This window comes from Branchiostoma lanceolatum, chromosome 8, assembly GCF_035083965.1.
Source record: "Branchiostoma lanceolatum isolate klBraLanc5 chromosome 8, klBraLanc5.hap2, whole genome shotgun sequence".
NCBI classification, from domain to species: domain Eukaryota; kingdom Metazoa; phylum Chordata; class Leptocardii; order Amphioxiformes; family Branchiostomatidae; genus Branchiostoma; species Branchiostoma lanceolatum.
In genome coordinates this window covers 9,275,875-9,289,949 of record NC_089729.1, presented here as the reverse complement: position 1 = coordinate 9,289,949, position 14,075 = coordinate 9,275,875, and the positions used below count along the sequence as shown (strand labels likewise).

Sequence of the window (14,075 nt, the reverse complement as noted above, 5' to 3'; positions counted from 1 at the left end):
ACTGAATTGTATAGTAGCATTAAATCCGTGATAAACAAAATTGTCGGGATAGTGGTATTGTGATGGTTTTATCCCATATTTTCGCCAAGTCTGTTGGGCTAGACTGTATCGCCGTTCAATTGCGGAGGGACTCATGTTAATCTTGTCCTCAAATCTTCCTCCATACCAACAAAAATTTATCTACCGATATATTGACGCTAACTGCAAAAACAAAAGTAAGCTACTCATTGTCACACTGAAAGCGGAATAATGAGATTTACATGGACGTGACACTGACTATTAAACAGACCACAACACTTCTCTGCTCCATGAAGAGGTCGACACCAGTCGGGAAGCTAGCTCGATGATCAGGTAAACGCGTCACACGGGTCAGCTAAAGAAGAAAGTCCACGGGAGGGAAAGATGGTTTCCTCCATTCACCAAGCAGAGGTTTCGATCGGGGGGGATAGTTGTGGCCGGGATTTTTCTCACTCTGCTCCCTCCTCTTGATGGAAGAAGAACGTTGAAAATCCCGGACACGCCTACCCCACTCGACCGAAAACTCTGCTTGGACTTGGAGAATAGGTTTCCCCGTGTTTCCGCCCTACCCGTAATGGCGTGGTACGGCTGTGACTGAATGGTTCCCCTAGCTTACATAACTCGAGAGTATCAACTTGTATTTGGGTCGTACTAAATTGTTTCGAACGATAGCCAGAAGCTAGAGATAGATGAACGGGATGAAAGAGAAGACCTTTCCTGTAATAACGTCCATAATCATGTCCTGCGTGTAGGCGTTCCCCCTCTAGTTAATTTGCATACTTACTGTACGTACGTACGGCCAGTGCCGTACGTAAGCAACGTCTGCTGATCACGAAAATCGACCATTAACGAACATTCAGCGTAGGAGTACCTCGGCTCCACCCACTATCGTTTCCTGTTATGAATCTGTGCCAAATAAGATAGATTAAGGGCTTATCTTAATGGACAACGGAAGGATTGTTGCTTGGTCGGCTGCACATTTAGGGCACAAAAATTGGCATCCTGCTCTGACCGGTTTTGCTCTGAATTTTCTCGTCCGTGCATCAGTCGATTGTCATGAAACCAGGTAAAACGGATGAATGAATGAATGAATGAATGAATGAATGGATGGATGGATGGATGGACGAATAAATGAATGAAAATATTGGTATTAGATCGATAACAATAGCATACAGGTGATACTATATTCAGTCTCGGCACGGTAAGAGAAGAATTCAACCCTTCAACAATACAAACAATGACGGTAACCCGTACGCACCATATAATGACATCTGTTGCATATTAATGAACAAACTGCCATTAGACTATCATATGTAATAAGAATATTCTTAATGCAGAGTATTTTTCCCTGGCGTCCTGCTCCACAGTTCTGTTATTTTTGAATGTCGCCATGTCCTTGACTTGATATTTCTACATGAGTAGTGACCATGCAGTCCCAAGCAATGGTTCAGTTTCATCATCATAACTGGTGTACTTAAGGTTCTTCTTCTGCTAGCGAAAGCTAGCAAGCGTTGAATGGACTTCATATCACCGTGAAGTTGCTGCTCTCATCTAGCCTGGGTACCATCCTCCGTAGCGAACGCTAGCTCAATCTTTTCACTTACTAACCACGGAGTTAGCAAGCGCAAGCCAGCGGTTACTACGGAGGATGGTACCCAGGCTAGCTCTCATAGCCCACTGTGCTGTAACTGAGATATGACAAAAGACGTAACCATGAATTACAAAGTCATTGATTCGATCATTTATATATGCTAGTTTAATGTTGAATCTTTCTTATAAATCATTCATTTGCTTATGAAACGGGAACATAAACACACTGCAACACGTACAGTAAAACGGAACCCCCCACTCAAGTGTAAAACGTAACCTGAACGCGTTTTTAATTCTGGTAAGTGAAGAAAGTATCTACTAGAGATAGTTGGACTATCTCGATCCTTTACATGGCAAATCAAAGCTAAAACTGTTTGAAACTGTCTGACCTAACGTGACTTTCTTATTCGCTTATAATTCATGCTTGCCTAGCGCTGGGGAAAATGTCTAAGCCGTTCTAAAGCCATTTGTAAACCCGTTGGACGGAGGTTGGTTCCTGCTTGGTACCAAGAAGCGACCGAAGGATCAGAAAGCTCCCTTTGTGGAAGGGCTTTGCTTGTCGTCCATCAATCCTGTCCCCAGGGCACTTTAAATCTTTCACACTTTTTGCCCCTTTTGCCCTACCAAAAGTTTGAGCACACCCGCGTGGCGCTTGTTTCTCCGTTACATCGATAAGGACTGTCAAATGTCAAAACGTGTAGCCATTACCGGTAGTAACAGAAGACATGTTTTCACTTTCATGATATACAGCGAATTTCTGCCAACAAGACTGGGCGCAATCAAACGATTACATTTGCATATTCGGCTAAGATAAGTAGCCTCTACCAGGCCCCAGACGTGGCTGGAAAGAGTAAAAATCGGCCAAATAGAGGAGTTGGCCAGCGCCGATAGGTACAATTTGCCACGCCGGGAATTTTGTATCAATCGGCTGGCCAACTCCTCTATTTGGTCCATTTCTACTCTTCTGGATATCTAGAGCATGGTAGAGGCTATAGGATACGAGGGGAGTAGCGACGTTGGGAGCGGACCAAAGCTAACAAGGCTGGACTCCAGGCTACGCAAAGGGAGCGCTCTATCATTTCTCTGTAATCTTGATGATTCAGCAAACTGCTGGCGGCAACATACACTGCGTTTATCATATCTATAACCCGCATAGTGCACAACTCGAAATCTCTGGAAACAACCAACTGGTGAGCGCTAAGAATCCCTACGAAAATGCAAAGAACCATGGTGATGTCCCCTTTGCATTGATGCGCGTAGCAATAAAAAAAAAGATTTACTACCGGGACTCCCCTTGATAAAAGATAGCTTCTGTGGACAGCCGGGTTTTAACTCGAAAACTTTGAAACACAGCAAAAGGGATCAGAGCATTTACAAATCACGATAGAGCTGGCTGATACACGTAAATAAAGGTAATTGGACATTTGTTTCTTGAAGAGGGCAAGAAAGACGTGTGGGCCAAAGTGAGTTGCCAAAAGAGCATATCTAGCTGCGGCTGAACTGAGACGGTCTCAAAAATATGTTTTCAGAGCATGACAAAAAAATGAAAGGTCACTGGCTACAGTCACCGTGATAATTTTCAACACCAAAACACTGCAACAGCACCCAATGCTCGATAGCCGGTCTTTCTGGACGTAAATCGCATTGCAACAACACTGAGAAAGAAGCATTTGTAATTCTCTTACCTGTAGCTTTCAGTGAACTGGACTCGGATACGTGCGGCATAAATGAAGGACAATTGTGTTTATATACTTGTGATTTACATGTATGATATGGAGGCGCGTAACGGACGTGACTTGAGGACAATAGTAATATGATAGATGAACCTGAACGGTGCGCTTTTGGCACAGTCTTATGCGGTTCTAAGATAGCGCTATAGCCGTGCGACTTCCATCAGTCTCACAGCGGATGTGAGGAGGGAAGATAGTGATTAGCTCCGAAAGGACGGATGTCAGAACACAGGGCGTTCAAGAAAAGGTCAGGATCAAATTCTCTCAAGACGTGCCGGGAGGCAAGTCATAAATATTCTCGCACATGTCGCCGTGCCGCCAGGGACCAGCTTGTGTAAAGCCCAGATGATTGGCCCTTAAAGGGCGGTCAATTGCCGTAAAAGCTGCCAGAGCCCTGCCAGTCGTTTTGGGCAAATGTCGTTAGCATTGGATGCACTTTTAATGGGGTCCCCGTTTGGGACAAGGTTGGGCAAGGTAACAAAGTGGACGGATGCATGAAGGGGGGGGGGGCGCTCAGTTCAGACCTGATGAAAGTGCTGTGATGAAAATGTTTGCCAAAATGCAGGTAGAATCTAGCCTGGTCTCCAAACCCATCATAGCTCCCAAGTCTCCTATTTTCGGAGAGGAGACTCGGGATCTATAGTAGGTTTGGATACCAGGCTAGGTAAAATCCCACCGTAAATCGTTCGGTGGAACAAACATCATTCACGAACATGCGACATCCCGTACTTAAGGTCCCCTCCAGGTCTAACATATACAACCAAATCATAGGATAACCGCAGACATTAGACTCTATTGCCACGGATATACCAAAGTCCGAAGATAAAGTACAAAACTGACATAAGAGCGATGAAGAATCCTTTATCTAGCTTCAGTCCGGAACTCCGGATCACCTAAATATAACGTGCGCTAACATTGACGTAGATTTGGACGAAGAAATGTCCCTTGGGTGAGCTTGGTTGATCCTACAAAAGCCCGCTCTGTCCTAATCTTTTCCATGATAAATGGTTTATTACGTCGTAAAATGGAGGGCAGATCACCTCTCCATCAGTCCCAAATGTTGTGTGCTGTAGCCTCCCTCGCAGGCCTTCTTGGTGCGGCCGGCGTCTTTTCACCCGCTTTTTTTCTAATTGCTCGCGTGTTCAACATGACCCAGATTCTCTGTGCCTTGCACTGGGTTGGTGTACCGATTAAGTTTTACCATATGAGAACTCATGAGCAAGCAGCACAAGTCAGCCAAAGACGCCATAGAAAACCGCCAGCCACCCAGCCTGAGGTCTGCGCAGGTGTGCATGATACTAACGCCCCGCCCACTAGCCGTGACGTCCTTGCCGCCAGCGCCTGTCCTCCATGTACGATAGGGCACCTCCGCTTTCCTCTGTTCTACCTCCACCCGAGTTATCACAATGGCACAGAAAGATCCAGGGTCCGAATGAAATGAACCAAAGTCAACAGGAAATAAGAAATTGAGCAGAAAACTCGCCTCGAGAAACCATTATCAAAGATGCTAGCCCCCATACCGGGGTAGCCCCCTCACCAAAACACATCTATTAGAGTGACATGCCCTGAAAGGCATGCATTTTAATCAACAGTCCCGAGACCGAGATTACGCGCTGCATACAGAACTTCATAGAAGTGGAGAGACCGACATGCATCAAAGTTTACGCCAAAATAGCAATCTGAAGAGTGGAGATGATAGCTTACCAACCCTGCCGCCATTACCGTGCACATACACGTTCCTACGTGTGTACATTAGTGTTGAATATGGAAGTGTACTTTAAACTCACCGTGTCGTCCGTAAATACCATTTTTTGCTGAAAGTCATGAACATCGTGATAACTTCCAAGGACTCACTTAAATAACTTTCAACTTGTACGATTACCGGGAGTCGCAATCTCTGCAAATGTCGGATTCCACGTAAAGATTGCAAATCATACACAATACAAAGTTTCTCAAGCAACTGGATAGATTTTTCTTATTGATTTTAATTTTATTAATTGGGTGGGCCGACTACTCTCTCTTCACTGCCAGGGGCTGAATTGCGAGGAAGATTCAGGAGCGACTTCCATTCGGCGCGCAGGTGACCTCATGTGCGGCCATCCTCAGGTCAATTACGGCATGTGACACCCTGTAATTACCGGTATTTTACATATATGGTTATAATTATTGTTTGCATGGTCATAACGCCGAGAAATTTGACACACTGTTAGCGCTTCTTGGTCAGAATAAAATGACTAGACAAAAGTTTTCATGTAACAGATTTTTGGGGTAAGAAATCGATATTTTGGCTAAAAAATGACATGCTCACTTTATGTGCCCGAGCCCAGGTGGGGAAAGCAGTTTGAGTCTTGGTATTTTACAGGGTGTAAGGTAAACTCTTACAGATTAAATTTGTCCGCGGCCTTTTCGACACTTTTGGAGGTATCGCATGTATTTTGGGGCAAAAACGTAAAAAACTGGGATTTTTGTCGTATTTTCTGTGAACTAGTGAATCTGTTAATATTATCTTGATGATTACGAAAAAAAGCCTCGGATAGTTTGAAAGAGAAAGATGTGTGAAGTATTAACTTAGTTCTTGTTTTAACAGTATTGTTAATTTGAGCTGGGCTTGAGCCCGTAAAGTTGACTATGCGATCCGTCTAAAGAGCCGTATAAACATGACGCAATGGGGGTACGGCCCACTCAGCATTGACCAATCAGAGAACGTTACCATTGGTTACAAAATGGCGGACGCCGGCAGAACTTTTGTAAATCGTCGCTTTTCATTTCTTTTAAAGCCTTCTTTCTGTGTTCCTGCAGTCAGACAATTAACAGAAACAACATTTTCGGATAGCTTATGCTTGACACATATGTATTTTACTTGATATTCGTACAAAACTGTAAATACAGAGTTTCAGAAGACAGTCAGCGTCTCGTTCAGAGCCTCTGTTGCCAAAGTTTGGGATGCTAACGTAACGTTACATCGCAAGTGAAAGAAACGAGAGCTGAAAAGCAAAGGGGGAAAGGTATGCTCTGAGCAAATGTGCATAAGGCACAGAGGCGAAAACAGACGTGACAAACTTCCTGTCTACGGAAGGTTACAAAAAACGACAAGAGCGGCACGTGGGGCAGTATTTCGAATCGCGTGAAAAGGGACAGTTTGTTCAGAGATGTAGTGAAAGAGAAGTGAAAGATAAAGTAGGGCTGAGGGAGCCTAAACAACATGCAACATACTGGATGCACCTTTTGTTTGATCGAGATGAAATGTTGGACCATGTGAAGTCATTGCCATGTGGTAGTAAGGTAATTCAATACCGATCCCTGCAGTATCTATTCCTACGAAAGGGTTAAACGTTAGGCTGCAGGTTGCAGTGGGATGATTCAGCTGTCATGTGTTACCCAGTTTAATACTGGTTTCAATGCTCCTGTTTGCAGTGATTTACACTGTTGATGTTTGGTTACAACAGTAAAAGTTCATTTTACAAAGCAGTTATTCTGCATGTGCTCATTCACAATGTTGTGATTAACAATGTAATATTGGATCATCAAGTGCAAAACAGTGACACCTCCACAATATCTAACAGGAGTGTATCATTATTCAACATGTTCCATGCACACAATATACACCTCATGTACATGTATTCAACATGATTGAATGAGCGAGTCCCTAATTGTTAGTGCAGACTGATTCAAGGAACAAAAAACACATTAAACAGGCTAAGTATAGGTTGTTGCCATGCTATTTCACAGAGTAGAATATCATAAATGAAGATTGGAAGATCTAAGAATATCAAACTGTACACAAGTAAATTGACATGGATATATTTCTTCACTTTTTTAATTAAACACTGTAACATTAGGTAAATAAAATCACATAATATAATCTGACTATATACACATATATAATGAATGCAATGTTTCAGGATAATGCTTTGAAATTCAGCTTTAAAGGTGAATTTTAAAATTGATGGCAAAAATGTAAACCAACATAACTTGCCAATATTTTGCTTTCCAACAAGAAATTTCAGCTCTATATATAGTACATGCCATTTATTCTGACCACAGCAAAATTAAGGCATAACTGTATAGCATAAATGTATTTCATGTCATTAAATAAATGTTTGTGAATCAGAACATTTAAGGTCACATGGTATCAGAAATAACATGATTAAAGCTGTCCATCAAAGTATGCTTGTATTTCCACTGGGCGTGGTGACATCCTGACATATCACAGGTCCTGGGCTACAGCATGAAGAGCTTTACTGTCCTTTCTGCAGAAGTACTTAGATAAGCAGAGTCCTCAGTGCTGTGTTGACATCCTTGAGCAGAGTCCTACATCAAAAGAAAATATTTGAAGACCTGAGGTCATATGGCAAATATCAATTCATAGGATTCGATACTTGAGATTTCACAATAGCAATTACTGCATAAACAGGGTGGAAAGAAGATAGATACACATTTGTCGTTTAACCTTAAGCAAATACATAAGCCTGTATTGTACCACATCATATTTACTGTAAAGTAATTTTCATTGTGAATTTGTAGAATAAATGAAGTGTCTTCCACATGTGCTGCTTTCATTTCCTTCAAGCATGCAGATACTCTGATTTAAGGATAGATCATGGTGACTGACAGAATTGTCAAATGTCACATAAATGTTCCCAAAATGAAGATTTGCTATTCAAGGAGTCATCCAGCTACAATGTATAAGATATACTTAAACTTGGTGGCATGGTGGACTTGTGTTTAGGGTTGTTAAAGCTAGAAGTGTTGTCTTGGAATCCCTGACAGAACCCCAGAATACACCCTTGTTAAAGGCACTTTACAAATATTTCCTCACTGGACTCAGGTGAAAAATGGAAACCTAACATTGGCTAGAGATTTTCTTTGGGTAGGCTGATAAAAGGAGGTCCCATGTATGTTTGAGGAGAGACAAACCTTGACCCCTTTATTGAGAAGAATGGGGGACCAACCCAGTGAGAGTGGAATGAATCAGTCCAGAAATGTAGCTTGTGCTGCAGTTTACCCAGGATACAAACCTATCTCTAACCTTAAGATGTAGTATACACACACACACACACACACACAACATTTTGTATATGCTATTGACTGAAATTGCAAGTGCTACAATATATATAACCTACAGTCTCCCTCTATGTAATGAACTCCTAAGACATAAGAGAATGGAGTATGTCATTTTTATCTACTTCCTAAGCTAAGATACAATTAGTCCCTATCTCATAGTTTGCACAGCTACTCCCTAACTGTAGGCATGTCGAACCTCCGCGTTTTTCCATTAGAACGCGGCAGCGCGTGAGGCAGTAAATGTCTTTTAAAAAATCTTAAAAATCAACCGTTTGTATTTTGCCAATGAAAATCGTTGTCAATAATCTATGGAAGGTTTGCTATCACACTATCATCTTTTAAGTTGAAAATATCCATCGAACAAGGAGCTAAAAATCATCTAAGTTGGCGATGCAGCCGAAAAACCGCCCCGTTCTGACGCCGCGAACGCGGCACGCGATTTTGAGGCTCCCGGCGGAAGTCCCATTTTCAACTCAAAAGCCACAAGCCGGTGTAGCACGGAGAACTCTGGGAATGGTTTCAGGTGAAAGGGCAGAGATCAAGGTTCACGTCAGTGGTGGGACAAAATTTCTACGTGATTCTAGGCGGGAGATATGGAAGAAACGGGAGAAACCTCCAGAAGTAAGTGGACATTCTTGCTATTTTTCTTGAACTAAGCAACTTTGTCCCTATACTGTCGCAAATATAGATATAATATGGTTGTCATGGTGTAGTTTTTGGTTCTATTTAGGCGAGTTTGGCTTGTGGGTTTAGCGATACATTTTGAGAGTTTTTTTCGACAGCCCGAAAAATGACGTGCGCTGTGTGCGCATACGTGACGGGGGAGGGGGGCCTGAGATCGCGCACTTTGTATGTGCTCGAAATTGAACTTATTGTCATAAATCCTGCGCTATTTAACCGTAGAATGGTCATATATTTTATGCTGAATGTAATATACCTTTCATATCCGATGATATGGCATACTTTGGACGCAACAAACAATTTTCCACTGTCGTAATTATGTTGTGTATATACACTAGCGTTACGATCATACAGTCCGAATTTGTCACACAGTTGTATGATCTTCATTCAGATGTCCTTTCTTGATTTTCCAGTGGATACAAAGGTGGCATATCTGGTAGAGCTATGCAGAGAACGTGGGCTGCCTTCAAGCAAACTTGAACAAGTTGAAGATACCACAAACATCAGATCAAGTGCTTGGTGACTAGAATTCAATTTCCTTCTACAAATTTTCGAAGGGAGAAGCTACTTCAGGAGAATAACTTGAACACTAAATTAATTACTGATACTGTACTAGTCAGAAAGTAAGTTGTAAGTCTGCAGTACTGTAGGTACATTATTATCTGTACCAATCAGAGATCTTATTAGAATGGGTAACATAGGTATTGATACTTATAATTAGCACAATACTATTATCATTCTGATTGATCATGATGTTAATTAGCATATTTAACTAATTAAGCATTGGAATATTAAATTTTTTAAAGTAAAGATATTGTTAGGAACCTGTTTCAGCAAGCTTACAACATCAGTGAGTTCATGTAGCAGCCAATATCAGTATCAATAACAATGTATGCATTTTACTATATATGCCTCATTAGTTTATTGCCAATTAACACATCTTCATATAGATCTATTATTGCTCCTGTTGTAAAAATTCCTGTGTTTAAGTCAACATGTAATGTAGGTTAACAGTTGAAAGTTGTTTTAGGGAATAGGTAGTACCAATAGGGATAAGTAAAACAACTTGTTGTACATGTGTATTTGAGGATCAGTTCAGTTCATCCTCTGTTGAGGATAATTACCCTCATTTGCATATCTTGCAATTAGCAAAGACTGCAAAAATACATTATTCTCATAATGATCTCTTCAACAACAGGATAGTTGGAACATGTAGTTCCTTCTTCAGTTTTCAGCATGTTTAGAAATGTATGTTAATTGATTGGCACTATTGTGAATGAATAAATTAGTTAGGGTTAATTAGGGCTAATTAAGATAAGATACTGAATATAGGTCAAAAATAAAACATGACAGTCTGTCCAGTTACATTATCTTTAAATGCTGAAAATTTGAACAATATTGGTCAAAGTGTTTAACAGTTACATTAAAACGTATGTAAATAACTGTGGACTTGTGGTCATTTCTGGTGCCATGTTGAGGTCAATCATTCCCATAGGGCCAATAGATAAGCGTCTTCTAATGAAAACGTCCAACTTTTCAACTTTGAAAAATTCTGAAAAATTTCAACTTTGTCCGATTTCGACAGGATAAAAAGCATATTAAGCGGAAGAATCTGATCTGTACTTTGGCAACAATTTCAGCAAGTTATATCCTACCAAAAAAAATGGTGTGACATGCCTACTAACTGACTTTCTGTTCAGACTGTCTACTATTTTTGAAACTATGGGGCCAATAATAGCAAATCATTACAAAATACCCCATCACAGCAGGTACTTCAATTCCTAATAGGAATTCACAATGAATACAACTTCATTCCTTAATGAATATAAAGCTAATCCCTTCATGATAAATGCAAGGAGATAATGTATGGTATTATACATATGAGAAATAAACAAATATGCCAAATGTATACTGCATGCACATGGTTGTAATATACAGTACATACATACATGTACAGCAGTAACAAGTTACAGAAATGTTCACTAAACATTTGCTCAACATCCATCCCATTTCCTGTCAGCTAGCTTGTGATACTACTAACTTTATATGTGTAGTGAGAGCAATTAATAATAGTAATAACAACATGTAGCTTGACTTTGACAAGCAGGATGGTGTGGTTCATAAAGTTGTTGCTGGTCGAGTTAGACTGTTGTTTACCTGTGAAAAATGGATGTTTTGACTGTACATACATGTAACTTCATGTCATTTAAGTTGAACATGTTTTTGACTTATCTTATTTGTTCCAAAGGCATACATACTTAAGTTCTAGGCTATAGACTATATAGTCAGTCTATAAAAACTATAATAAGCATTCAAAAAGATGCATCAAATACATTCTGTTGGGGTTTGTCAAAATCTGTCCAGGGAGAATTGCAAGTATACATTTCTTGTCAAAGACCATACACGCATGTTGTATCAATATCTAGGAAAATGACTACTGTTCCGCCTTAGGACAGTAAAACTCCTTGCAAGGCATATGCCTTTTTGCTTTATCCTTTCCCATTTCATAGATACAGATTTTGTCATTGATAAGGCACATTGGCTGAGAGTTATGTGTACAGTGCAAGGACAACAACAACAGTGCTACAGAGCTTGAGCCCCAATCTCTACTGGTTTCTGTAGGCTCTGTAGCACTGTTGTTGCTCTCCTTGTTTAACGTCTATTTCTGTACTGTAGTACTTACACATAACTGTCCACATAACTGTACTGTGTACTGTACACATAACTCCCAGCCAATGTTTCAAACGTCACAAATTGCAAGCCAGAGCTGTTACATGCTGAACCGATAAATAAGCATAATAATTGCTACTCACCATTTCAAAGCCACCCTATTGAGAGTGTTGGAAAACATTGTTGACACTGTCCTGGTAGTGGGTTCCTTGTCTGCATGCATTCCGTTAAGATGCCGTTCAAGAATCAGCCGGGTCCGTATCCGAGTCGTGCACGGGAACAAATATTTACCTTCAAGATTGCATTCAGCTCAATATTACCCACATTACACTGCTCCCCTGGAGCCATATCCCACAGTAGGCATGTCACACCATTTTTTTTGGTAGGATATAACTTGCTGAAATTGTTGCCAAAGTACAGATCAGATTCTTCCGCTTAATATGCTTTTTATCCTGTCGAAATCGGACAAAGTTGAAATTTTTCAGAATTTTTCAAAGTTGAAAAGTTGGACGTTTTCATTAGAAGACGCTTATCTATTGGCCCTATGGGAATGATTGACCTCAACATGGCACCAGAAATGACCACAAGTCCACAGTTATTTACATACGTTTTAATGTAACTGTTAAACACTTTGACCAATATTGTTCAAATTTTCAGCATTTAAAGATAATGTAACTGGACAGACTGTCATGTTTTATTTTTGACCTATATTCAGTATCTTATCTTAATTAGCCCTTATTAACCCTAACTAATTTATTCATTCACAATAGTGCCAATCAATTAACATACATTTCTAAACATGCTGAAAACTGAAGAAGGAACTACATGTTCCAACTATCCTGTTGTTGAAGAGATCATTATGAGAATAATGTATTTTTGCAGTCTTTGCTAATTGCAAGATATGCAAATGAGGGTAATTATCCTCAACAGAGGATGAACTGAACTGATCCTCAAATACACATGTACAACAAGTTGTTTTACTTATCCCTATTGGTACTACCTATTCCCTAAAACAACTTTCAACTGTTAACCTACATTACATGTTGACTTAAACACAGGAATTTTTACAACAGGAGCAATAATAGATCTATATGAAGATGTGTTAATTGGCAATAAACTAATGAGGCATAACGGGGGGTGCCCAACCATCGGACGTTTTTTTACGCGCTGGAACTCACGGCGCTCCATTGCTGGTTGCCAGAGAGTGGTCAGGTTTTAATGAATGAATTTTGAACACATTCATCTAAAGACCATACTTGGACAAGAAATGTATTCATACTGTTCATGGGCCCTTCATGCTCCGCGTTACATGCGGAAGACGCTGTGAGACATTTTCACGAATGTACCTTCTGATTTAGTGCTACGCCAGATAGTGTGCCTAACTTAGTACGCTTTGGTAATTTTGCTCTCTTCGGAAGTTGGTGATGAAGTTAGGGAAATGTAAATAAGGCTTGAAGTCTGCTATATTCTAGCTTTCTTTTGACCGGAAAATTTTGACTGTGTGCACTTCTAACGTCATGTGAGAAGGGCTATATCTAGCGCATCCCAGCTCATGTTCCCACGGGAAATAGGCTACTACGCGGCCCGACGTACGTATTGAATGCGGCCCGACTTACGAAATCATTACGAAAAAACGACACCGCTTACATCAACAATACTCCGTCTACTTATTGGGAAACATCTTCGCCATCTCTGTATTCAGTTTCCTTTTCATAGACGGTACCAATCACATGTTAGAGCGTAACAAAGCTGTGCGTTGAATCGTCCCTCCACCATCGCGGTCCAAAAAAATGGCGGGAAAACAACGTCGTCAGACGACAGCAATATTTACGTTGTTTTTCTTTGGTTGGTTTTCTTCTCAACAAACACTTAAAGACCCAAATTTTTAGTGTTTTATGAAATTATTTTTCTTATGTGTATGATAGCTGTGTGACTTATGTATCTGCTTGGCACAGGTCGTATATTTAGGTGCCGGGCCGTCCAGCTACGCAGTGACCCTCTACTCAGCGTTGCCATCATTATTGTCAAAATACTACTTTTCTACAAAACAAGAAATGAATATGTACACATATGTTTTGAATGTAAATGACAATTATGTGCATAAACTTGGGTTATTTACCTTCCTTATCAGCATAGTCATTGGACACAAACACGGCGTACTTATGCAAAATAAGATCAGTAAAAAATCCGTGCGATGTTCGGGCGCGTGCGAGGTTCGGGCGGCCCCCGTTATATAGTAAAATGCATACATTGTTATTGATACTGATATTGGCTGCTACATGAACTCACTGATGTTGTAAGCTTGCTGAAACAGGTTCCTAA

At 40.6% G+C, this 14,075-nt stretch overlaps 2 long non-coding RNA genes across 2 annotated transcripts; one reads left to right on the top strand and one right to left on the bottom strand.

The window, feature by feature from the left end:
• Window positions 1-6,939: 6,939 nt before the first annotated feature.
• On the bottom strand, window positions 6,940-12,105 carry LOC136440031 (uncharacterized). Its single transcript, XR_010756613.1, has 2 exons — window positions 11,897-12,105; window positions 6,940-7,649 (listed from the first exon to the last, which is right to left on the bottom strand). It is a non-coding gene; the product is annotated as an uncharacterized lncRNA (long non-coding RNA).
• On the top strand, window positions 8,591-10,525 carry LOC136440030 (uncharacterized). Its single transcript, XR_010756612.1, has 2 exons — window positions 8,591-9,023; window positions 9,497-10,525. It is a non-coding gene; the product is annotated as an uncharacterized lncRNA (long non-coding RNA).
• Window positions 12,106-14,075: the final 1,970 nt, after the last annotated feature.